The sequence below is a fragment of the Heterocephalus glaber genome, unplaced genomic scaffold (genome assembly GCF_053883595.1).
Source record: "Heterocephalus glaber isolate CG9 unplaced genomic scaffold, H.glaber_assembly_v1.0 deba00000331, whole genome shotgun sequence".
Lineage (NCBI taxonomy): Eukaryota > Metazoa > Chordata > Mammalia > Rodentia > Bathyergidae > Heterocephalus > Heterocephalus glaber.
This window is the reverse complement of record NW_028258142.1, coordinates 37,678,023-37,704,135: the sequence shown is the minus strand read 5'-3', so window position 1 is coordinate 37,704,135 and position 26,113 is coordinate 37,678,023.

Genomic DNA, 26,113 nt, shown 5'->3' with positions numbered 1-26,113 from the left:
GAGCAAGTACGTGGCCTATTGTGAAGAACAACCAGTGTGCAGCTGAAAAGAATGTGTATTCTGGGTAGGGGTAGTGGAAGGGGCAGGGGAAAGGAAAGAAGGGAAAGGAAAAATGATGAGAAATGGAAAAATGGAAATAAAGTCTTTGTAAATAGGGAAGGGTGGAGGGGATGAAGGGAGGACTAGGAATGGGGAAAAAATAAGAACAAAGATGCATCATGTAAAGGTACAAGTTCCCAATGAGAAATGTAATTGTGTTGTATACCTAAAATGTACCAATAAAAGAATTTAAGTAAAAAAATAAAAGAATGAGTATTCTGATTTTGTGGGGGTGGGACACTCTGTAAACATCTGTTAAGTTCATTTGTTCAAGAGTTTGAATTCTGGTATTTCCTTCTTTATTTTTTTGTCTAGTTGATCTATTTGTGACAGTGGGATATTAAAGTTCCCCACTACTATTGTATTAGTGCTTATTTGATTTTTCATGTCCCTTATTATTTGTTTTACATGCTTGGGCACACTAATATTTGGTGCATATGTATTTATGATTGTCATCTCTTCCTCTTGGATTATTTTCTTTACAAGGATGTAGTGTCCTTCTTGGTCTCTCTTAATCAGTGTGAGTTTGAAATCCATTTGAACTACAAGGAGGATAGCTACTCCTGCTTTTTTTCAGGTTCCTGTCTCATGTAGTATGGTTTTCCACCCTTTTACTTTCAGTCTATGAGTTTCAATTTGAATTAAATGTGTTTCTTGTGTGCAGCATATTGTTGCACCTTGCTTCTTGACCCATTCTGCCAGTCTATTTCTTTTGATAGGTGAATTGATGCCATTGACATAGATGGTTTTAAGTGATATATATTGACTTATCTTTTTCATGACTTTTTTTTGTTGGATTCACCCCCTTTGTGTATAATTTCTTGTTGTGCCTGATGAATTCATTCTGCTGTGCTTCCTGGGGTTGTGATCCTCATTGTCTTTTCCTAGGATATTGTTTAAAATATTTTGGAGTGCTGGTTTGGTATTCATGAAGTCCCTCAAGTCCTCGTTATCATGAATGCATCTTATTTCTCCATCAATTTTGAAAGATGATTTTGCAGGGTACATCAATCTGGGTTGGAGGCTGTTCTCCTTTAGGACTTGAAATACTTCACTCCAGGGTCTTCCTGTCTTTAGGGTTTGTGTTGAGAAGTCTGCTGTGATTCTGATGGGCTTTCCTTTGTATGTGATTTATTTCTTTGCTTTTAGGATTTTGTTCTTCTGTTGGGTTTCTGGAATCTTAACTATTATATGCCTATGTGTGATTGTTTTTATCACAGCTAATTGGAGTCCTATATACTTCACTTATCTGTATATCAAGTATTTTTCTCCTGCTTGGGAAGTTTTCTTTCATTACTTCTGTGAATAGTTTTTTTTTTTAAATATCATTTGTACTCTCTCCTGTTTCTTCATTGCCTCTGATTTGTCTTACATTATTCTTCTTTGCATCATCTAGCAGCTACTGGATTGATTTCTTGTGGTCCCTTACTATTTTTAAGACTTTTTTTTCCTGGCCACGAATTGCAATCTATATCTGAAATTCTGTCCTCATGTTCTATCATTCTGCAGCATAAACTTTCAATGGATATTTTAATCTCCTGGTTATCTGTTTGCATCTATGATTCCATTGGTTTCCTATGTTGTTATTCCATCATGTTCCTCCACTCTGCTATTTTTTTTAATCTGTGTCCTCTCTAGATTTATTAATCATATCTTGTACTATGGACACAATCTCTGTTGTTATCTGAGAAATTATTTCTTTATTTTATTTTTTCCAGATCTCCTTTCATTGCCAGTTCAGGGAGTTCAGGTGGTTGGGTATCAGATTTTTCTATCTCATTTCCCTTTGGGGTTGCCTTAGCTGATCTGGAAGTCAGGTTTTGAGACTTGTTTATGTGTCTTCTCATCTCAACAGATGCAGCCTCCTGCACCTTTGTTGAGGTAACTTTTTGCTCACCCAGTGATCTTCAAATCTCAGCAAGCCACCTAAAGGCCTTTTCTCTACTCCTCACCCCTGTGCCAGTTCCTGGGTTCAGAATGGTGGCCATCTTGATCCCCATACTGCCCTGTTGTCAGCAGGGGTGGGAGTTCTGGCTGGCACCTGTGCACACATGGGATGCTATTTGGGCATCCCTCTGGCTGGTGCCTGGCCCCCTAAACAGCTATTGTCTGGGAGGGCCTTTGGTTGGGGGCTGTGCATTCCAGTCACTGTTTGAGCTGGCTTCTGGCTTGGGTCTGCATGCACTTACCAATGGTATCTGGGTAGGCCTCTGGCTGTTGCTTATGTGCATGTGGAGCTCTTCACCAGATGGCCCTTTGGCTGGGCCTGTGGGTCTGAGCTCAATACTGTGTTTTTCATTATAGAGGTGTTTCACTTTCTTGGTTAAGCTATTTCCAGTAAACTGGCAAATTAAAAGAAATGGAAAATTTCTTAGACACATAAGAATTACCAAAATTCAATCAACAAGATATAAAATTCCTGAATAGGTCAATTACAGGTAATGTAAAAACAGTAGTAAAAGTCCTACCAACTAAGAAAATCCCTGACCCAAAGGATCCAGCACAAAATTTTACTAGAACTTCAGGGAAGAGCAAATGTCAATATTCCTCAAAATCATCCATAGTACTGAAAGAGAAATACACTGGAAAATTCATTCCTTGAAGTTATCATTACCCTGATAATGTTATTACCCTGAAAACTCTATAAGGACACACAAAAAATACAGGACAATTTCCTTGTTGTACACAGATGCAAAATCTTCAAAAAGATACTAGTAAACAAGTGCAACAAATCATTAAAAAGACCATACATCATGGCCAAGTAACTTTCATCCCAGAGTTGCACAGATGGTTCAACATAATAAATCAACAAATATAACACAGCACATAAAAAGAAGTAAGGGTAAAGTCACATGATCATCTTAATAGATGCAGAAAAAGCCTTTGACAGAACCCAACATCCACTCATGATACAAAAAAAACTTGCTGAAAATAATAGAAAGATCCTGCTTCAAAGTGATAAAAGCCATTTTTGACAAACACACTGCCAATATCATACTAAATTGGGAGAAACTGAAAGCATTCCTTCCAAAATCAGAAACAAGGTACAAGTGTTTATCCTCACCACTTCTGTTTAATATAGTACTTAATACTTTAGCCAGGGTCATCAGGCATGAGAAAAAATAAAGGGGACATAAATAAGAAAAGAAGAAGTAAAATTACACTTATTTGAAGAAGACATGAATCTTTACATAGAAGACCCAAAAAAACTTCCACCAGAAGCCTCTTAGAACTAATAGACAAATTGAGCAATGTAATAAGATACAAATCTCAAAACATAAAAATTAGTAGCATTCCTGTATACCAACAATGAAAGCACCAAGAAAAAAAGCAGGAAACAATCCCATTCATAGTAGCTTCAAAAAATTAAATACCTAATTTTTTATGATAAAATTGCACACAGGCAAAAGCATAAAATTTATTTTATATTTAAATTATCAATTATAGCACAGCTGGTTGTGCATGAGCATAATCTTAGTAATCATTCACAATATATGAGTTGCTCTGCTGGAGATAAAAAAATGAGAAACACGAATTCTACATCAATATGTTCAAAGTCTACTAAAGAAGATAAGAGAATGCCAGTCAGAACTTTACATTGTATAGAATAAGGCTTTAGGAACTGTCAGTATTCCTGTATAATTGTAGCGAAGTATAAATCATGGCTCCAGGTTGTGAACTAAGGCAAAGCCACCAGGGATGTAAGAAGGAGAAATCTACCACCTGGATTTGTATTTCAGTTCTCCCACTTGGTTTGTGATCTTTGTGATATTAGCACCTGTAAATTTAGTGCTAGGTACCTCTCTCATCTATAAAATTTTCTGAAAAATATCATCCACTTTTTAGGATTATAGGGAGAATAAATAGAATACCATACAAAATAACTAGAACAGTGTCTGACCTATACTGAATAACAATTCAATTAGCGTTCACTGTAGTTATTATGAATACCATGGTTATTATCCTTAGTGTTTGATTTCATTGATATTGTCACCATAGATGGGCTAGAAGTTCACATAAGGGAAAACAACATTCTCCCTAGAATCTTTAGGAAACCAGAATAGGAATTTAGGAAAGAAATTAAAAATATCATTTTGTAATACAGCATCAGGAGTATGTGCTGGGGAGAGGTAAAACAGGAAGGAACTAATTCAAGTGAGGGTTTAGAAAGGACAGACAATGAAGAAAGGGGAATATATTAGAATGGTATGAGATGGAACCTGTATTCCTTTTTAACTGTTTCATTATGGACAAAGCAAACCAGAGAATAAGGACTTGAATCATCTTAGATTTCTTTTTTAACTAATTAAATAACTTAGACTACTCACAAGAGCAGGGATACAGCTGCAGAAACTTATTTGAGGGGAAAGTAATTTTATTTTGAACTTATGAAAGTTGCAATTCCTAAATGACAACACAATGAAAAATTAAAAATAATGTTGTTAGTTAATGAGAAAGCTTTAAACTGAAGATCTGCATTTGTTTTGTGCACATGTCCAGCAGTGTGCAAATGTGTTTTATCATTGCTGAAGCCTTTGGGATCTGGATTCTCTTCCATTGCCACATTGCTTTCTGCCTGGCACCTTCATCACAACCTTCTAGTTTCTCACTTCTATCTTCAAATAATTTCAAGATCTTTCTAACCAATGAATCCATAAATAGAAACTTCTCTGTATGATATTAATGTAATAACTATAACATGGGAGAAATAGATCTGTAAATATTTTCTACCATTTCCCCCTTGTTTCTTGTTACTAGTAAAACTATCATACTTATTCTTCAATGTGCCAATTAATATGCCACCTGCACAAAAAACTTCTGCCTCTACTTTTATGAGTGTACTCCTAAGTGGTGAAGCCACTTGTAAAGTTCATGTTATGTGCTCTCATCTCCGTTATGTTTTTTATGGGTAACTGCTATTTATATTTTGTCTCCATTCTTAAAAGCACCCCAATATTATCTTCTAATATCCTATTCTGAAAATACTTTTATTATTGCCTTACATGATTATATCATAAAAGTTGATCATGTTAGTTCTTTACTTATGATTCCTTTGAAGGAATGTGAGGGAAGTAACCCAATATTTGAAAGTCAAAACTTTAGCAAAACATTATACAAAATAGTTATTTATATGTATGACTTTTCCAAAAACAATACAGTAGCAACATGAAATATTAAGGAGAAAAACAAACAATAGAGCAGGTTGTTCAAAACTTAGTGTGATTATAAAAAATTTGAAGTGTTTTAAAACAGCATGAAGTATTTAAATTTATTTGTAAAATATTTAATTTGCTTAAGATACAGAGATAGACAAAAAATAAAGCTACCACCAAAAAGCTGCCTCCTTTTCAGATACAAAAATACACTCCACAGTAAATGAAAGGCAGATCTTCCTATTATATCCAATAAAGGTTGTGGGAATGAAAAAAATGGTAAAACTTCAAATCTGTTTTAAAAATATTGAATTTAACAGATAGGTTGTGGGAAGAAAAGAAGAGTCCTGACTGACTAGTTTTTTGGGGATATCTATTTGTCTTCCAATTGAAATGGAAAAGTTTAAAAATAAATTATGTTTTCAGAAAATCAGGTAAGTTTTGGCTGTGTGTATTTACTGTTCTTTAAATGCTCATATGGAAGCTTAGATAGCTGGCTGTGTCATGTGGTATATCAAAGGAAAAATCACTGTAGCATCTATCAAGTATGCAAACTATTGCTTGGAACTTAAACCAGTGAGAGATATTTTGCTAGAAAAAATATTTATCAATGACCTGTCAAATAACTTTTAGAGGACTAGGGTAATAAAAACCACATTTTTAAATTTGGCTTTAAAATAATCTTTGAAAACACAACACAAACCTACAGTGCTAGTACTTCAACTGTGACCTGTCTTTGTCTGTACTGATACTATTTTCAGGATCAGGCAGGGCCATGAATCAATTTTGAAGTTAAGGACATATTACTAAATAGTGTTTAGCTCTAAGATGATCTGAGAACAACTATAGCAAATATCGATAGAGATGATAGAAGATCAAGAATTGAACCCCTGATCATTATACTTTAAGAGATCAGAAAGACAATGAAATGAATAAAATGATGGAGAAGAGACTGACATGGAAAGTGAAACATTAAGTTAGTGTGGAGCTCTGAAATATAAGAAAATAAATTTAAAAGGGAGCAATTTGATCAGTGGTTAATTTATGAGCTTTGTGAAAAATGAAAACTGAGCAGAATTTAACAATGTGCTTATAACTTTTATCCTGAAAAGATCAATTTCATTGCTAAGGTAGAGATGAGAGAATGCAAAAAAGATTTAAGAGATTATTAATAAAGAGAATTTGGAGATAAACAACTTTTTAAAGGAACTTTATTGTCAAGAATAACAGAAAATAGGCTACAAGCCAGTTAGTAGTGTCAAAGTATGCTTTATAATAGCTAATAAAATTGTGAGAGATAACAAAATCTAGCTTGTTTAGGACATATTTGAATTGATGACATTCAATAGAAAAAGATTACGGTCTCTCAGTATGAGGAACGTCTTTGGTTCTCTAAACTATTACTAAGCTTATACCTGATATATAAACTCTGCTTTCCAAAGACATTTATTGCATAATTACATAATGCAGCTGCATAGTAGTTAAGCCAATGAGCTATGATATCACACTGTCCAAATATAAATCCCTGCTCCACTGAAAGTACTTTTAGAAATTTTAAAACTAAACTACTCATTGTTCCAAGTTCCATCAGTAAAATGGTCTTCCTTTAGCTATCTCATTGTTTACTATAAAATTTGTAAATAGTGAGTGAAAGTTATCACAAAACCTGAAAATTCGTAAGCACTTCATTTATATGTTCATGTTCACAGCACTCAAGAGATATACATCTGAAGGACTTAATTCATCTATGTAATGTGTTGATTATGGTTCAATAAGCATGTTTGAAATAAACTACATGGATATTTTTAGTAGCTAAAATTATTTGCATAAAATTCATGTGAACACATATGTTATTAAGACACCAAAGAGCTTCTTTGCACTTTTAAAGGTTATCTGCCAAGAAAAAAATGCCTAATTTTATTCCTAACTTTGAAGTATTTTCTTTAACAAGAAATACCCAAGGATGCCTATAATCATCTTTTCTGTTTATATTCAATATGCAGTAGTTTAGAAAATGCATTATGCTAAGAAAATAGGTAAACATTACAAGGATATAAATAAAGAAATAAAATTGCTATTAATTTCATGTGGTATGAGGTTTACGTATTCAAAATAAATCAGAAATTATTACTAAAGTTAATGAAAAATCTTGCTAAGGATGACTAAAATATTATCTATGTGATAAGGAGTATATTTTAAGATTAGTTAAGATAGCATTCATACCATGTAAAATAAGAGAACCTCTAATAAGAAATGTGGATTTTTTACAATAATTTAATGCTATGTTAAAAATAATAACACATCATTTTAATAGTCAATTTTTAAGTAGTTCATATATATGCTAAGTATTTTATATTATTTATTTTTATATCAATGCTACATATGTATATTCCTATTTTAAAATATTAGATTGTTAATTGTGAGAGAAGTTTTATAAATTGCTCAATGATCCATAATTACTGAGTGGTAAGTTGAAACTTGAATTCAACTCAAGGAACTGAGCTCCTGTTTTTCCATGTTCTCATCCTCCACTGGTTTAATGGATGTGAGTTTTACTTTTGTAATGGCTGTGAGAGTTTACACAGAAACACGAAGTTTCTGTAATTTACAAAATGTCCCAATAGTTGTCTCATTTAAATGTGATGAGAAAACTGTGGAAGAAGCATTATTTTCTTTAAGTTATGGCTGAAGAAATTGGTATTTTGGTACTATAATCGTCTTATGATCACATTGCAAGTTACATAGAGTCTAGATTGACTTGATACAGAATTGGGACATATTGTTATATAATATGAGAAACATAGGTGTATATTTACAGAGAACAGTATATATTAGAATGGAATCTTTGGTGAAAGGATTAAAGCAGATATTCTCTTAATATTGACAAAGTGGACATTAATTACCATAAGCTAAGAGACAGTAGTTATTAATCTAGAAAGGGAGCTGGAACACTAAGATTTTTAAAAGGCCTCAAAATAACATTGTTTTACATTCAATAGTACAAATGAATGTTTTGATTAAAATTTCAAACTACTCCAGGACATGAGCATAATATTCATTGGTCTGTGCTACCTTGTTATTTTTGTGTATAGTTTTCTAACTGTTCTCTTTCTTGTTCCTATGATTTTCATATTACAGATTGTGCTTTATCATCACTGAATCACACTATCCTGGTGTTGAGTAGTGTATGAAAAGTTAAAACAGGGAAATCCTCTAGGAACTGTTTATGTGCCATTTACACTGCAAATTTTCCAAATCTATGGCAGCATCTCTGTTAGTATTCTGTTGCTCTTTTTTGTACTTTAATTTTCTGCTAAATCAAAATTCTGGGCCATGAGCACTAATAGATGAGGTAGTAGGATATGCTGTCAGATGTGTGCCTCTCCATCTGGTAAATGTTCTTTTTTAATTTAATGAAGGAGAAATTTTAATTCAAAATTGAATAAACAATTACTTACTTAAATTGTCTCAAAACCCAGGTTATTCTGCAAGTTCAACTGCAGTTTGTTATAAAGAAATCTGCTTTTTACTTATCTCTGCAAATACATTCTTCCAGAATTTTATTCCAAGGCTTAATCTCATATTTGTAGGATGATTGACCATAGCAGCTTGAATAATTAGAATATTTAAATATCAGGAAAAAAGAGTGAAGAAAAAAGTGGATCTATAATAGGCAACTGTCAGAGTAAAGTACAACTTTTTCATATGTTCCTTACAATACAGTGTGTTGCTGATAATTTCATGTAATGAGTCTTTCATTCATAATAAATTGGCTTAATAAATAGGAGCCAATATGAAAAATATGAAGCTTTCTGTTTGGTGTATCACAAGACATTTTTAATGGATAGAGTTATTAAAATATCCACAATTTCTAGAGATAATTATTGAACACAAATATCTATAGAAAATAAATATCATATGCACATTACCCATTTATATGCTTACTAGACATTGTCAACTTTTTCAATATGGATTCCAGTGCTGTTCCTCTCTTCTACATTCTCTGTCAAGTTTTTTCATTTTTATATGTGGTGTATAAAATATTTCTAATTTTTAAAAATTTATTTTATTGGTACATTTTAGGTATACAATATAATGACATTTATCATTGGAAATTTGCACCTTTACATAATCTCTCTTGGTTCTTATTTTTTTCCCCCATTCCCCTGCCCTCCCTTCAACCCCTCCATCCCTCCCTATTTACAAAGACTTTGTTTCCATTTTTTCATTTTCTCATATTAATGCCATTCCCTTCTTCCCTTTCCCCTACCCCTCCCACTTCCCTTTCCCCTTTGCCCGTTTTCTTCTTATTTCACATTATCTATTATACCTTTTAGTCCTTATTTGCACTTTCAGTTTCTCACACTAGAGAAACTATTCAGTATTTACACGTGTGTCCTATTTATTTCACTTAAGAGTATCTCCTTAATGTGCATCCACTTAGTGATAAATGTGTGTAATTTCTCATTTTTTATTGCTGAGTAGTATTCCATTTTATTAAAAACCCACATTTTCTTTATCCAGTCTCCAGTTGATGGGCATTTGGGCTGCTTCCAAGTTTTAGCTATTACAAATTGTGCTGCTATGAACATGGGTGCACATGTGGTATGATTCTTTTAATTCTTTGGGGAAGATACCCAGCAGGGGAATAGCTGGCTCAAATGGGACTTCCAGTCCTAGTGCTTTGAGTTATCTCCATACTGATTTCCACAGTTGTTGCACAAGTCTACATTCCCACCACCAGTGGAGTAGGGTTCCTCTTTCCCCACAGCCCCTCCAGCATTTGTTATTGGTTGATTTCATGATAGCAACCATTCTTTCTGGGTTGAGGTGGAATCTCAGTGTTGTTTTTATTTGCATCTCTTAAATGACCAGTGATGTTGCACATTTTTTCATATGTTTATTGCTAAAATATTTCTAATTTACACTAACATTTCTACCAACAGTTTTTTTAAAAAATGCTAAGTGTCTATTGAGAAATAGATGGAAAATTAGCAATGGAAAATATAAATGCTATATTTTAGAATCCCATAAAGTGATGGTCATTGGTATTTAAGTTGACTGCAAGACTAATCCCTGCAAGTGCTCTGATTCCTTTGGATTTCTCTCTCTCTCTCTCTCTCTCTCTCTCTCTCTCCCCCCCCAAATTGGGAAATTAAGACATATTGAAATCACCTTAAGGCAATCCTACTCAAAATGTAATCTATAGAACTACATATAAGATATTGTTTACTGGTCAATAATAAGTACAGAAATAGAGAATAAGTAAGACAGTATTTGAGGGTGAGAACCATAAAAAGAAACTGAGAGATTCCATTTGCAGATGGAATTATAAGTAGAAAAGGAAGCTAGAATAACAATTTTAATATCCTTCAGTACAGTAATGACCACCACCACAACAAAACCCCAAAATATAAGGAAACCTAAGAATTCATTACACAGCCTTCTTCAAAGAAAATACATTTTTTACACTGATATTAGAATGTTCTCTTTATACAGAATCTTGCAAAGATTGATTCTGAAACTGAGAATCTTGTGAACAAAAATACAGACATCCTTCATGTAATCAAAGGTTCTCTCTTTAACTGCAATGTAAGAAATGCCAAATGGAGCTTCTTCTGCAGAGAGAGAGACAGAGAGGGAGAGAGAGAGAGAGAGAGAGAGAGAATATATACATCCTTCATGCTCTAAGATGCTGTAAGTGGAAAATGAAAAAGACAATCCAAATATTTGATCTATTGAAAATGTCCACCTCAATCTCTCAAGAAAATCTAAATATGAAGCTAAGGCTTAATGAGCTGGAGATCAGGATGAGAAATTGATGCCTAATAGGAATAAATTCCATTTAGGGACAATAACAAAGTTCTAGAAATAGATGGTGTTGACTGTGGCAAAATAAAGCAAAAGAATCTAATACCACATAAGCATGCATTTATAAATGATTACAAGGGTATTTTGCTATGTATATTTTTCTACAACTATAAAAACAAACAATGCTTATAAGTGCAATGGTTAATTTTATGTGTTAGCTTTAATGGGCAACAGATGCCAAATATTTGGCTTTACCTTATTTTTGTGTGTCCATGAGGATGAGTGTGTTTGAGAGTAACATGTGAATTAATAGAATGAGTAAAACAAACTACCTCCCCAGTGAGAGTGGCCTCATCCAACCTTTACGGTGAGGCACATAGGCAATCCCTGCTCTTTGAGAGACTAAGGCCAGTCTGGGCAATTTAGTGAGACCCAGTAATTGAACAGTAGTCTGAGTAGGAACCAATTTACTCTTTCTGCCTGTTTTTACAAAAACTTAAAATAAAAAAGGCATTGTAACACAATACACATTACAGCTTAGTATTCATAAGCAACTCTATAGGCCGGGAGAAAACGGAATACCACTTTTAAGATTCTGATGGTAAATAGAAAATAACATATTCTGTCAATTTAGAATTCTATAACCAGCACAAATATCATTCAAAAATGATTGTCAAATATTTTTTTGAATTAAGAAAAGCTGAGAGAATTCATTTCCTCTTATCTGTAAAGTAGTAAATGCCAAAGGGAGTTTCTCCAGCAGAGGGAGAGGGAGAGGGAGAGGGAGAGACAGACTATATATGAAAGTAAAAGAAGAGAAGATAAGGCAAATGGGGCACAAGGTAGCAATTGTTGAATTTGGATAAAGGGAAAATAGCATTTTAGATTATTCTAAACAAATTAATATTTTACAAATATAAACTATTTTCTTGCTTTACAATAATGGGCACAGTGGTGTACATCTGTAATCCAAGTTATTTGAAAGCCTGAGGTGGGATGATCACAAGTTAGAGGAAAGCATGGGCAATCTCGTGAGGCTCTATCTTAAAATAAAATTTTAAACTATGGACTGAAGATATTGCTAATAGCAGAGAATTTGCATGAGGCTATGGGCTTAATTGCCAATACTGCAAAAAAAGGAATGAAAGAAATTTTTAAAATATCATCTCATCAAATACAAACACAGAAAACCTTGTTGAATATTTTCAGTGTGCATGTGTGTGAGTGAAATGTTTATGAATGTAATAAATTCAGATCCTTTTGTTTCAGTTTAGCATTGTTGCTGAATAGGAGTTTAATACTATGAAAATACTGCTTAATCTTTGTCAAAATAAGTTTCTGTAAGGAAAATGAGCATAATGTTTTTCAGTTTTTCATTCCTAAAATGTAGTTTGCTTGAAAACCTTTTGAAATTTTTATTTCCCATAGATACAAAATATTGTGTGATGGTTATTACAACTACAGTGAATAATGAGCTTCTTTTCTAACACTACAAGCATTCTACCTAAGTTAAACTTTAAAGACACTTGGCCCACTTGAAACTGGACGTTTGTAATATGATCATTTTTAAACATTTACACATATGTTTACATAGTTACATATATCTATTTATATATAGTCATATGGCACATAAAAACTACTCTGCCAACAATAAAGCATTGGAAGTCATAAAGGATTATAATGGAGCTGAAAAATTCTTATTGCCTGGTGTTATCAGAGCTGACATAAGAACATAGCACAGTGCAATACTCGCATTTGCCATGATGCTACAGTCAACAAACCTATTATACTGTCAATCATAAAAAGTGTAGCACATACAATAACATACAGTACATTGTACTTGGCAATGATGGTAAATGCTTACATGACTATGTATATCTATGTTACACTTTTATCATTACTTTTTTATTTGAACCGTTTGCTATAAAATATTATTTTTGTTACTGTGGCAGCAGCCTTATTAGTCTTGTGTTTACTGCATTTTTTTACTCTATCAAGTGATTGACTATATTATATGTATTGACATAAGTACACTTTATGATGTTTACCCAGTGACAAAGTCATTTAATGATAAATTTCTCAGTCTTGAATGTGTATTTGGTTTTATATATTTCAATAATATATAAAAGTTTTTCAAATCTCTTAAGAATAATTTATTCTTAAGTCTTTTTAAGTGCTTTATATTAATCCACTGTTTCTTTCAAGCACTATCTACTACCTCAGACAGCTAGTAGTAAAATTGTATTTATGGAATAAAACATTATTCTATAGACATTTTTGACATATTCTTGGGAAGTACCTTTAGGAATAGGCCAGTCCAACTCAAGTGAAATAAATTCAACACTTTTAACCTGGTCTTCCAGTGAGCTCCCAGTCACTGGAATTAATGAAAATAATTGTAGTCTTTACAGGTAAGAACTAATCTGTATTCTTAAACACGGGATATAACTTGTTATTTTCCTGGCTACTTGTGAGCTGGAAGGGAAGTGAGTACAAGGTATGGACTGAGGTAAATTAAGTTTTCAAAAGAGTCAATCATTACCAAGAATCATTCTTGAATAGGAATTCCCCAGTTTTCCATGCCTAAGAGGTCTCACCAAAAGCAAATTTTACAGGTCTCCAATAGGTAGAAATATTTACTGGCATTATGTTATTTTCTAAACTATTTTAAGGCATGAATATGCATGATGCTAGTATATAATAATAAGTCAATATATGCAGCATGATCCAAAATTTTCAGATATATTTATACTTAAAAAAGAAAAAATGCAATCAAATATTAATGTTGTATTCTGAATTGTTTCCTCAAAATTCAAGTGTCGAGTTACTCATTCCTCTTACTTTGGAATTTGACTACACATGAAATTAGGATAAAGAGGTAAGTACAATGAAATAAATTTAGGTGCACCTTAAGACACTGCACCTAGTTGACTTATAAAATGAGAGAATAGAATGGAGCCTTGCAAAAGGAAGAGCACATAAAAATGCAGGGAGAAGATGGCTATTCACAAACCAAGGAGAGGGTCTTCCTTCAAATGACCCAATTCTGATGACATTTTGAATGATAGATTTCTAATCCTCTGAATTGGGAGAAAATGATTGTCTCTTAAGTCATCCAATATGATGTAGTTTGTTATGGCAGTGCAAACACATCAATACAATTACACTTTTAAAATTTTTAATGCACTCACTAAATATTGATAACACAAACTTAATTTGGATTTGGGGGGTTAATTTTTAAATTATTTTATTTTAATGTAATACAACTAGATATCAATAAAGAAAATATTTAAAAGTTTTATGAAAAATAATTTTTCATAACAAAAATAGAGAGTAACAATGGTAAATACACTGGGTATCATGATCTTAAATAGAATATATTTTCATTTGCTAACCTATCTCTCAACTCATTTCCTAATAATACTGTACCTTTTCTCCATAAAACATTTTAATTATTAATAAATTTTCTCACATTTGGCATAATTTTGAACAAGTTTTTCCTATTTCCCAATATCATTTATACATTTCGGTCCTTATTTACACCTTCAGTTACACCAGAGAGATGATGTGATATTTGCACATGTGTGTACAATTTATTTCACTAAAGAGTATAGTTTCAAGGTTCATTCATTTACCAAAAAATATATCAAGTTTATCCTTCTTTATGCCAATATATATATATACTATATATATATAGTTCTCATATATATGAGTTTTATATATACGAGTTATAAATATAACTATAAATATGTAGTTGGTTGATTTCTTGATATATGCCATTCTTTCTGGACTGAGATATATATATATATAACTATATATAACTACATATATATAACTATATGTATATATAGTTCTCATATATATATATATATATATATATAGTTGATTTATTTCTTGATAATAGCCATTCTTTCTGGAATGATATTAATTCTCAGCATTGTTTTCCTTTGTATCTCTCAAATGACCAGTAACGTTGAACATTTTTTCATGTATTTATTTTCCATTTCTACTTCTTAAGCTGAGAAGTGTCTATTTATTTCAAAAGTGTCTATTCATTTCAGATGCCCATCTTGGGATGGAGACATCCACTAAGTCCATTTGTTCACAGGTTTGGTTCAGTTCTGATGTTTATTTGTTCATTTTTTTTTATCTAGCTCATCTACCTTTTTATGATAATGAGCTACTGAGGTCCCCCAGTGCAAGTGTATTAGTGCTTGTTTGATTAAGCATGTCTGTTAATATTTGTTTTACATAGTTGGGTGCACTGGTATTTGGTGCATATATATTTATGATTGTTATCTCTTCCTCTTGGATTATTCCCTTTACAAGGATGTAGTGACCATCTTTGTCTCCCTTAGTCAATCTTGGCTTGAAATCCACTTTGTCTGCAAATAGAATACCTACCCTGCTTTTTATTTGGTTCTTGTCACATGCAATATTGTTTTCCATCCTTTGACTTTCTTTTTGAGCTAAATGTGTTTCCTCTATGCAGAAAATTGTTGTATCTGATTTCTTTTCTTCTCTCTCTCTCTCTCTCTTTCTTTTGTACAGGGGACTGAACTCATGACCTTGCTCTTGTGAGGCAGGTGTGGTGCCACTGAGGTACATCCCCAGCCCATGGTTCTTGTTTCTTGATCCATTCCTCCAGTCTGTTTTTTTCATTGGTGAGTTGAGACCATTTACATTGATGGTTATAACTAAAATGTATTGGCTTATCCTTGTCATATTATTTTCCTGCTGTTGGTTCCCTGTCTTTCTCCCTCGGTTTAATTACTTGCCTGGCTGCTGGCTTCTTTCTATTGGTTATCTTGGACCTCTGGTCTCCATTATCTGTTTCTAAAATGTTCTTCTGGGCATTTTGTAAAGCTGCTTTAGTGGTTATGAATTTCTTCAGTTGTCCTTTGTTATGGAAGTATCTTATTTCTCCAGTGAATTTGAAAGACAGTTTTGCAGGATACATAAATCTTGATTGGAAGTTGTTTTCTTTCAGAACCTAAAATACTTTACTCCAAGCTCTCCTTAACTGAAGGGTTTGCATTGAGAAGTCTGCTGTGATTCTGATGGGCTTTAATTTGTAGGTAATTTGTTTCTTTTCTCTAACAGCTCTTAATATTCTGTTCTTGTGGGATTTTGATAATTATATGCCTTGGTGTAGATTTATTTTGGTCATGGCTAATTGGAGTTGTACCTGACTTACTTATTTGTGTGTCAAAATTTTTTTCCATGTTTGGGACGTTTTCTACTATTACTTGTTTTAACAGGCTTTTTATGACATTTGCACTATCTTGAACTTTCTCATTAACTCCTATCTATTTTATATTGGGGTTTTTTTTGCATCATCTTGCAGCTGTTGGATTTATTTTTTATGGCCCTTTGACATTTTTGAGAGATCTTTCTCTTCATGATCATTAACTGCATTCCTGTCTTCTAGATCAGAAATTCTTTCCTTATCTTCATTCAGTCTATTTTGTATAATTTCAATGGAGTTTTTAATCTCCTAGATATCTATTTGAATGTCTTTCATGGCTTCCATTTCTTTATTGTGTGGGGCATTCATAGTTTCCATCATTTTCCTGAGCTCCTCTAATTATTTTTCTGTGTCTACTCTAGATTCATTGAGCATGTCCTTAAGTTTGATCATCATTTCTTTTTTTCACCTGAGAGATTATTTTCTCTATAAACTCATGTATCTGGTTTTTTGTTTGGTTTTGTTTTTTTTTTTTTTACTTCTGCTGCTGCCATTTCAGAAAATTCAGGTGGATGACTTCCAATTTCCTCTATCTTGTTTTCTCCTAGACATGTCCTTGGTAGGCTGGGGGTCTGGGATTGCATTTTGCTTCTGTCTCTTATCATTTTCAATTTTTTTGTTTTATTTTGTTTTCTGTGTTGATGTTTGTAAATATCTTATGACAGAGAGCTTTATCACTAGTATCAAGATTTTCTAGGAAATGTCTATTCCTCAGAGATGTCTTCTGGGAGTTTGTGGTTCTTGGTCTTTGTGTCTGTCCCAATATCCTACCTTCCCAATTTATTAATGATCAGAAATTTCTATTTATTTGGCTCAGCTGCCAGTCCTTTGTTAAGAGGATATGGTGACATTTAGGGCCCCAGATAATCACATAAAAGGGAGAACAACTGATTACAACAGGTAGGATATCCTGACTAAAGTAGTACAATCAGCAATATCAATAACATCAAGCACAGCCCAGAAACTGACAAACTGTGGTAACTATTAATTTGGAGGGAAGATCTACAGTCATATAACTCAATCTAACAAACTAGGAGTTTGCATGCAATGAATTTTTCCTTAGTAGAGGAATTTTACCCTTGAGGGGTGGATGTAAGAGGGATGGGGTCCAAACAGACAGATATATAAGGAAAATGTACTAGAGTCAAGGCTGGAGGACTACAGATGATCACTCAAGGTTTGGGAAACTGGAGAAGAGGGCAGGAGAGAAAGCATAAAGGATAAAGCAAAAGAATATCAAAGTGAAGCTGAAAGATGACAATTTTCATTCACAGGAAAATATCATAAACTCCAGAAAGATAACTGAGGAGAGAAAGAAGATTAGTAGAACAAGATAAAAATAAAGGTAAAAACCTAAACAAATAAACAAAAGCAGACAGAAAAAGGAAAACCAACAAAGAAAGAAAAACTAAAAAAATAAAAAATGGAATTCCTCTGGAGACCAGTTCTGAAGTAGTGTCCAAGGCAAGTAGTATCCCAAAACTGTGCTTTGTGCCCTGGCCAAGTCTGCAATAGGACTAGTGATGGGTATGGTTGGTCTTCAGCAAGCAGCTTTTTGAATGTCTCTCTCTGGCCCCCCACACCTCCTTACTGTGGGTGGCTGCGGTTGGTCTTCAGCCAGCAGCTTTTTAAATGTCTCTGTCCCCCCACACCTTACTGTGGGTGGCTGTGGCACCATCAGGTAGGGAAAGCCTGGGGCTACTCCCAGTCCCATGTACAATTGGTTCCACTAAGGCTTTTGCACAACCTCCTCTGTTTCACTCCTACTGGGACTTCTCTATTTTGTCATGCTGCTTGTCACAGGATGGGGGGTGGGGGTAGAGGTGTTATCACAGCTGTGAATAAAAGCCATGGCTTCTCAGTTCTGCTTCAGTCTCCTCTCCAGCATCTTAAGTACTGACCAGAGGTTGTTTAAATTGCACATTCACCTCTTCCTCTTTGTCTCAAGCCACTGGTCACCACTTACTTCTTTCCTTTCCTCTGTTTTGCCATGGTCCCCAACTTTGGAGAACATGAAAGAAAAAAAAAAGGCCTGAAGGACTGTCCATCGGGAAGCAAGCAGATTTCTGTTCACTTGGCTTTGTGGCTTTGTGTTTGTGAGCAAACTTTGCTTCCAGGATGCAGTGTCCTTTTTGTGGAGGAAGGCAAAAAGAGGCAAGAGGGCCTTTTCCCCAAATCTGTCCTATATGTGTTGAGTTATCCACATCTTCTCAGTCCATCAGTTTCTTGGGGAATTCCAAGTGTGGTGATTATTGCTTGGCACTGCCCTTCCAGTTTGTGACCCTGTGGGCTGATGCACTGTTTTATGAAGTCCTGTGCCTATGTTTTATTTGATCTACTAATCTCTAATTTCAGATTGATTTTCTCATCAGAATGTGTGTCCCTCCCTCTCTTCCAGTTACCTGTAGTTTTTAGTTGACTTTTCTCTGAATAGGTCCAACATGACTCCTTTCCCTTTCATCCATGTTGAATCCTCCCACAATTACAGTTTTTAAAGTGTGGTTAATAAAATAAAACACAAAGGGCTTTAAAAACCATATCTTCCATCTGCTAGGTGTTTTAATCAGATTTACATGCCTTGAATGTAACACTCAAAGGAGGAAGGATTTATTTTGGGTGACACTCAAAGGAGGAAGGATTTATTTTGGCTCATTATTTCAGAAATATCTGCACATAGTCAGCTGGCTCCAAGGCAGAAACTTCATGGCAGAAAGGCATGGAAGAGTAATGCTGCTCATCTCAAGACATCTAAAAAGCAGAAAGCATGGGAAAAGCTAAGAAGAAAGAAGCTGGGGACTAAATATTGTTTCCAAAATCACACCTTTATATTCTACCTAGACCCACTCAGAATTGTGCTTTACTAATCTCCTTGATGTCTCTCAAGTTGCTCATCTTGACAATCAAGGTTCACTGTAACAAATACTGCCCTTATAAATTTGACACCTAAACACATCTCATTAAATGAAAATTTTTTAAATACCAGATAGAAACAATAACAATATCATAATTCCACCTATGTAACTATCCTGCATATGACAAAAAATATATTAATTCATTCTCCAGAATATCAACAGTCCCAGCACTTCTCAAAAGTCTAAAGTCTCATCTGAGACTCAAGGGTAATTCTTAGCTGTGCACCCTTGAAAAACTCAAAAAGGTAAGTGCTATACAAGCACAAAGGGTAAGCATTCTCATTTCAAAAATAAAGAATAAATGGTTAGGAAAAAATTGAATGACAGCAAAACTGAGAGCTAGTTGGGCAAACATTGACTGGTAGCTCTATGTTTGGGATCCAGGTCAGGTGGTAGCATGATGTGAGCTCCAAAGGGCATGGACAGCTTCACCTTAATGACTTTGCTCATTGCAGCCCAACTTTCCTCTCTTGGGTTGACCCCTCTTGCTGCTTACAGCTTTCCTTGTTGGACATTTCATGCTCTAGTATCTCCAACTTCTCTACCACAGCTTTGTGTATCATCCACTCACAGACTCCTGGCAGGGTTCTGGCCTCCCAGAAATTTCTTCCACAATATTATTTAGTCCATTGCTCTTAAATTCAACCTCAAACACAATATTAGGTCATGGAAAAAATTTAGACAAATTCCTCACAATAATATAAAACACTACCTTCAGTCTTCATTCTCATCTGAAACTTCATGAAGGCACTGTTTACTTTCCATCTTCTTATCAGAATATGGAATATTCTGACCATTTGAGCTCCCTGCAGAATAACCTGTCAGCCTACAATTACAGCCTTGTAAGCTTTCTCCACCCTAATTTTTCAGAATTTTCCAAACTCCTCCTGAAAATCAATTCCAAAGTCTTCTAAACCATAGGGTCAGCCATAGTCACAGTATCAACTTAACTTCTTGGTATTTATTTTCTGTACTGATTACCTTTCTGCTGCTGAAACAAAATTTCTGACATAACAACTTAAACCAAGGAATGATTTATGTGTGGTTTAAGAGATTTCAGTGTATGTTTGATGCTCCCAAGGCATTAATATCATGGCAGAATGGCATGGCAGAATAAAATGGTGTAAAGGATGGTACTTCCCCAAAAAGCAGAGAATAAGAGAGGAGCCAGAGGGTAAGGAGCCAGGAGCCAGATTGAGTACCCATGATCATACTCCATGACCCACTCAGATTTACCCAGAAATGTGCTTTACTAATCTCCCAGGCATCTCTCAAGCCAATCAAGTAGACAATCAAGATTAACCATAAAACGATATTTGCAGACTTTCTTAGATTCAGATAACTAATTTATAAATTGAGGATCAAAACTCTACCTTACTGCAAAGTAAATTGTTTATGGATATCCTTGATACTGTTAATCATGTGATGGCAGTGATGGTGGTAACATAATGGTTGTAAGTGTACACCAGTTTTGGTGACACCAACACTGAGAAGGTGTTTTTTAAAATGTAGCTGTGTGTTTCAAATTTTCTATAATGGTCATATTTCACTATTTTAATCCAAAAAATAAATAAATGCTTTTTTAAATGTATTAGTTTAAGAGTATTTAAGCAAAGCAAAGTCATTATACCTAGTCATCTATGAAAAGTGCTTTCATAGTCTGTTCAGGCTACTATAACAAAATACCCTAAATTGGGTATGCTAATAAACAACAGATTTATTTCTCTTAGGCACTTTTGGCAGTTGATAAATTCAAGACCAAGTGTCCAGCAGATTTAGTACCTGGTGAAGGAACAACTTCTTCATTCATAGATTTTCACCTTCTAGTGATGTTCCCCATGGGAGAGGAGAAGCGAGATCTCTTGGGACTAGTATAACACTAATGCCATTCAAATGCCTTGTCAAATCTTAATTATCTCCCTGAAACCTGACATCTCCCTAATATCTGTTATTACTATGACATGAGGGTGTATGGTCTCAACCTCAGGAATTTGGACAGGATACAAATATTCAGCCCATAACAAGTATTGTGCATTAAAACATATCAGTCAGTGACCACTAAGTACCTACCTGACTCTAAGTTAGTGTTATTTACCTGGCAGCAGCAAGGAAGCATGCACTCAAGGGTAGGAAGAGGGATTTTTCACAGTACTTTCAAAGCAAGGTGGTTCAGTCACAGACTGGGTTTGGTGGTCCAGAGGCTGAAATAAGGAACTTAACCCACCCCTTTAAAATAATTTCACAGGTTCACTGGCTATAGTCATGGAAGAAGAATTTTCAGAAGGTCTCAGTAAAAAAAGTATGAGAAGGATTTATTAGAGAAAGATATAGGATTCACTCAATGGAGTGTGGGTGCTCAAAGAATTGAAGCATGACACAGTTGGGGTAGAGAACACATTTAAAGGTCTTTTTCAGTATGAGTGATCTCGGATGTGCATTCTCACTGCCAGGTTACAGTGCACACCATCCACATGGGTTTGAAGTGGAGAAAATGATTTGACATGTCTGCACTGCAGCTGCTTTCAGGGTTAAAGGAAAAGGCAGTTTGCAGGTTAAAGGATATTTGGGCAGATCCATTTGCACCCGAAAAGGACTTGCTCAGGTTTACTGTTTTGGGAGTAAATAAACAGGGCTGTGTTCTGAAACTGCAGTTTTTCTTTAAAAGTACAATTTTAAATTCTTGCCTTCCTAGTCTCCTTTTCACCTAGTTTTATTTCATCTATACTACCTCAGTTCTATGAAGGGTTTATGGAAAACAGTGCTCAGTTCAGAATTACTTGCAGTCAGGAAACAGCATATTCTGTGATTTAATATCTTAGTAATTTTTAGTTGAACATGAGAAAATTAATATTGAACTAGAGTAATTACTGGTTAAGAAAAAGGAGTACTTATGTTAAATAGAATCTATGCTTAGTTACTTTTGTGGTGCGTGATGTTCTTATCAGATAGCTTCATCATAGTCTGTGTCACAGCTATGTTCCTCTGGAGTCACACCATTATTTGAGTGTTATTTATCTAGTATTACTTATATTCAGTGAAAGTTATTTTTCGTTTATATTAAGTTGGGAACATCACAGTGTGGCTTTCGGTTTCTGTCTCCTAGCTGCAAAAACATATTCTTTTCTTTTTTCTTTGTGTTTTTCTTTCCTTTTATCTTTCCTTTTCTTTCTTTCCTTTTTGTTTTGTTCTTCCACTATTGTTTTCTCTTTTTTATCTTTCTTTTTATGTAGATACATATGTTCTAAGAGAAACTATGGCATTATGATCTCAATCTCCTCTTTACTCCTTGCCATCAATTACCTGTGCTCAATAGGTCACCTTGCTCAGCAAATGTACTTCTATGTAATTGACACTAAATATACTTTATAAATAAATGAACAAAGCTAAAATTGCCTGTAACATTAACAAGTTCTGTTTCAGAAATCAGGTTGCCATTTTCCAATTCCATGAATTTTTCTGTGAAGAATTCATTTCTAGTCATTTGGAACCTGAAATACAAACCCTCCCCAAGTTGGAGTTACAGGTAAAGATATTATTAGTTATTTCTTGAATCACATGTAGAGATGAATTCAGTACATTGGTGTTGGCAGGCCAGAACTTCAATCAGACAATTACTTAGGCATAAAATGCATTAGAAGAACTTGGCTCCTGGGGAGAGGCTCTGTGGGTATGGCAACTAGGCCAGGGCTCCCCAGCCTGAAGGCTGCCTATGGGGGGAAGAGTATAGAGCAGGTAGAGGGAATCTCATAGCCTGTTGTATTCCTCCTAAACAGAGCAGTTGGCTACCCTACTGAGATTTTCCTGCACTGTACCTATTTGTTAGGGTGCTGGTGAGAAATGAGATTCAGGACATTCAGAGAGGGGTTGCTTTAAGATATTTTCTCATACGAAGCACCAAAATTGTTCTCATTCTCTTTTTATGCTGATGGTGAACTAGAATTAAGTAAAGCTTAAAAATTAGAGGATTCTCCCAGGGACTTATTGCAAAAAGGCAGGTAATGAACAGAGGCGATTTTTAAAAGTCACAATCAGAAGGGAATGATGTAGAGCTTGCAATTATGTGCTAGAGAAAGTTGAACTGTGAAGGGCCTGAATTCACAGGAGACAAGTATCCAGCTAAGGATTGCACTAATGAATTCAAAAAGGCAACTCTTGCTTCAAAAATGTCAAAGAATAAGAATCAGTTATATCATATGAAATGAAACCCCCAAAAAACTTCAGTAGCTAATGATGAGGAGGAATATTTGTATCATTTAGATATAGATTTAGAGGAATTTTTTATATTGGATAAAGGAAAAAAGAAATACCTGCCTCTAAAGTTAACTGATTTGATTTATAACTCCTTATGAAAATTTAGTATATCAAGTAAGTGCTAATCTCTAAGGTAAAGAATTAAAATACTTGGAAAGACTAAGAAAGACAGATCTCAGTAAGGGTAGCCAATATACAGAGTGACTAAGTGAAGGATAAAAGAACCAGTGCTAAGTTAGTTATCAATGTAGAGCAACATAGAACCAAGACAGTGACATTTTGTGCCCTTTGGAAAGCTTGCCTCTCTGAAATACCAAATGCCTAGAATATGCTACCTCACATGAGACAGCAAGAAAAAAAACTTGAGTGTTTTAAGAATTTTAGAGTAATTTGCAGAAAATTATTTCAATTATTATGAATGATTTAGTAACTACAAGTAAACCTAGTTAGTTTAAGCATTGTTAGTACAGACGGCTAAGTTAGATGGACATAAAATAGGCAGTCAGACAGGACTGAGCCCCGGAGAGAATCAGGACAAAAGATAGAAACAGACTACACCTGTGGCCAGAGACAACATCGCTTGAGGGCCAAACCTCAAGAAAAAACTAAAGGACCAGGCCTACCTAGTTTCCCAATGGATGAGATAAGTGACAACACTTAGTCTAGTAAAGTCTACACAAGTTTCAGTCACCTTAGTGGGTGACCAAGAACCCCAGATATATCACCTACCTGAAAAGTTCTTTGTTCTTTCCCCAAACTCTTGCTACTTGACTTTCTTCCCCATTGGATTACTATTACCTAAGCAACTACACGTATTGGTTGATCATAGCTTTAAGCCATGGTGTACCCATGTGGTTGTGTTCTATAAAACTTCCCTGTAAAGTGGAGTCCCCAGCCACTCAATTGGGACCCCACTTGCCTTTCAGAAGCCATCCTCTCAATAAATATTTTCTTACTGTTAACGTCCAAATTCATTCTTCAGTTTTAGAGAACACAAATTCATTGTATCAGACATCTTAAAGTTTGGGAGTTATAATACTTCCCTTTTATCATTTGGAGGTTCTATTTCATCTCATATATCACTACGGTTTCTAAGGAGGAACATGGTAGAGAAGTTAAACAATGCAGAGATGTCCGACACTTATTCCTCAATGCCTTGAGTTTTATTTTCCAGCTATTCCTTTCTCTCTATTTGTCTCATCTCTAGGGAATCTGCCCCAAATGTCTTAAGTACACAGCTACCTGTGAGAAATAGTCCCTCTTCACCATTAAAATGTGCTTTGGGAAATACTGTTAAAGACATTCACACAAATGAGTTACTGATCAATATATGCATAAATAGTACATCAACAGGTGGAAATCTTCATAAGGCAAAAAATTGAGCTCTAATGGAGGGTTTCAGATGGGAACTATTAAGTAGTACTGGTTTGTGGTACTATCTATGGAATGCCACTAGCATTTACATGTCCACTTGTCCTCCACATGAAGCTTGATTTGCTCCCTTTTCTATTCCTGAGAGGCCTGTTCTAAATTTGACTGGGCTAAGTGAGTGAAACTACAACAGCCCTTCAAGGCATGTTCATCGATGTTAAGACTCTCCCATGTTGCAAATAAGGTACCATGAACTAAAGAATGAGTGGATGCAAAGCATACATAAGTGCAATTAGAAAAGAGGAAATTGGAAAATTAAGCAAAATGGTAATAGAACTCAGCAAGACATTACTGATTACTGATATAGTTAAATAAACAGAAGGGAAGCTGTTGAGAAGGGAAACTGCTAGAAAACGACATGACTGCTAGGTTTGACAAAGGTGGCTCAATCTAGGAGACAATTCTTACTTCAATTGACTGGAGATCTTCAGTTATACCCCCAGAGAGACTTAGCAAAGAGAAAAATACCTAAATGGACTTTTGGAGTGAGTAGGTCACAAAAAGGGGTAAGTGATAAGGTTACTTTGCATTTAAGTATTCTCAAATTCAGAGGCCAACTTGAGGGCATATTATCAATTTTAGAAAGGACTGAGACACTAGACCAGTTACTCTCAGAATGACTTTCAGTAACAACAGCCCCACTCTTCTTCTCCTGTCAGACTACAGGTCAGGATGAATACCTCTCTAATCAAATGATCTTCAAATTTCTTCTACCACAATATCCTTTTTGGTTCTAATGCTTGCATAATAGAGAGCAAAGAAGAGAGAAAAGTCCTTAAACATCACAGATTGTGACTAACAATGCAAACCACATAAATGGGATCCAATAAATATTTTAATGTTCATTAGAACAAGTCACCATCCAAGAAAGATAAATATAGGCAAGTATAAAGTCAGAAAAAATATATACATGCATAATTTACTGTACTGCAGTCTACTATTGGTGTTCAAACAAAGTTTAGATATAACATTATAGGAGAACAAAAGGATAGGTGACATTTGAAGAATGGAGATGAATGGAAGAGAAGAGAGTTAGTGAAAAGAAACAAGACAAGCTCTACCATCCTCCCATTACATTAAAAAAATTGTTATTTTTCTAGTTTCTCACCATTCATCCTCTCCTCCTTCTTTTAATAGGGAAAGGTATTGCTCCAAAACTTACATTAAAATAAGGGGGAACATTATGTAACATAATACACTATGAGATC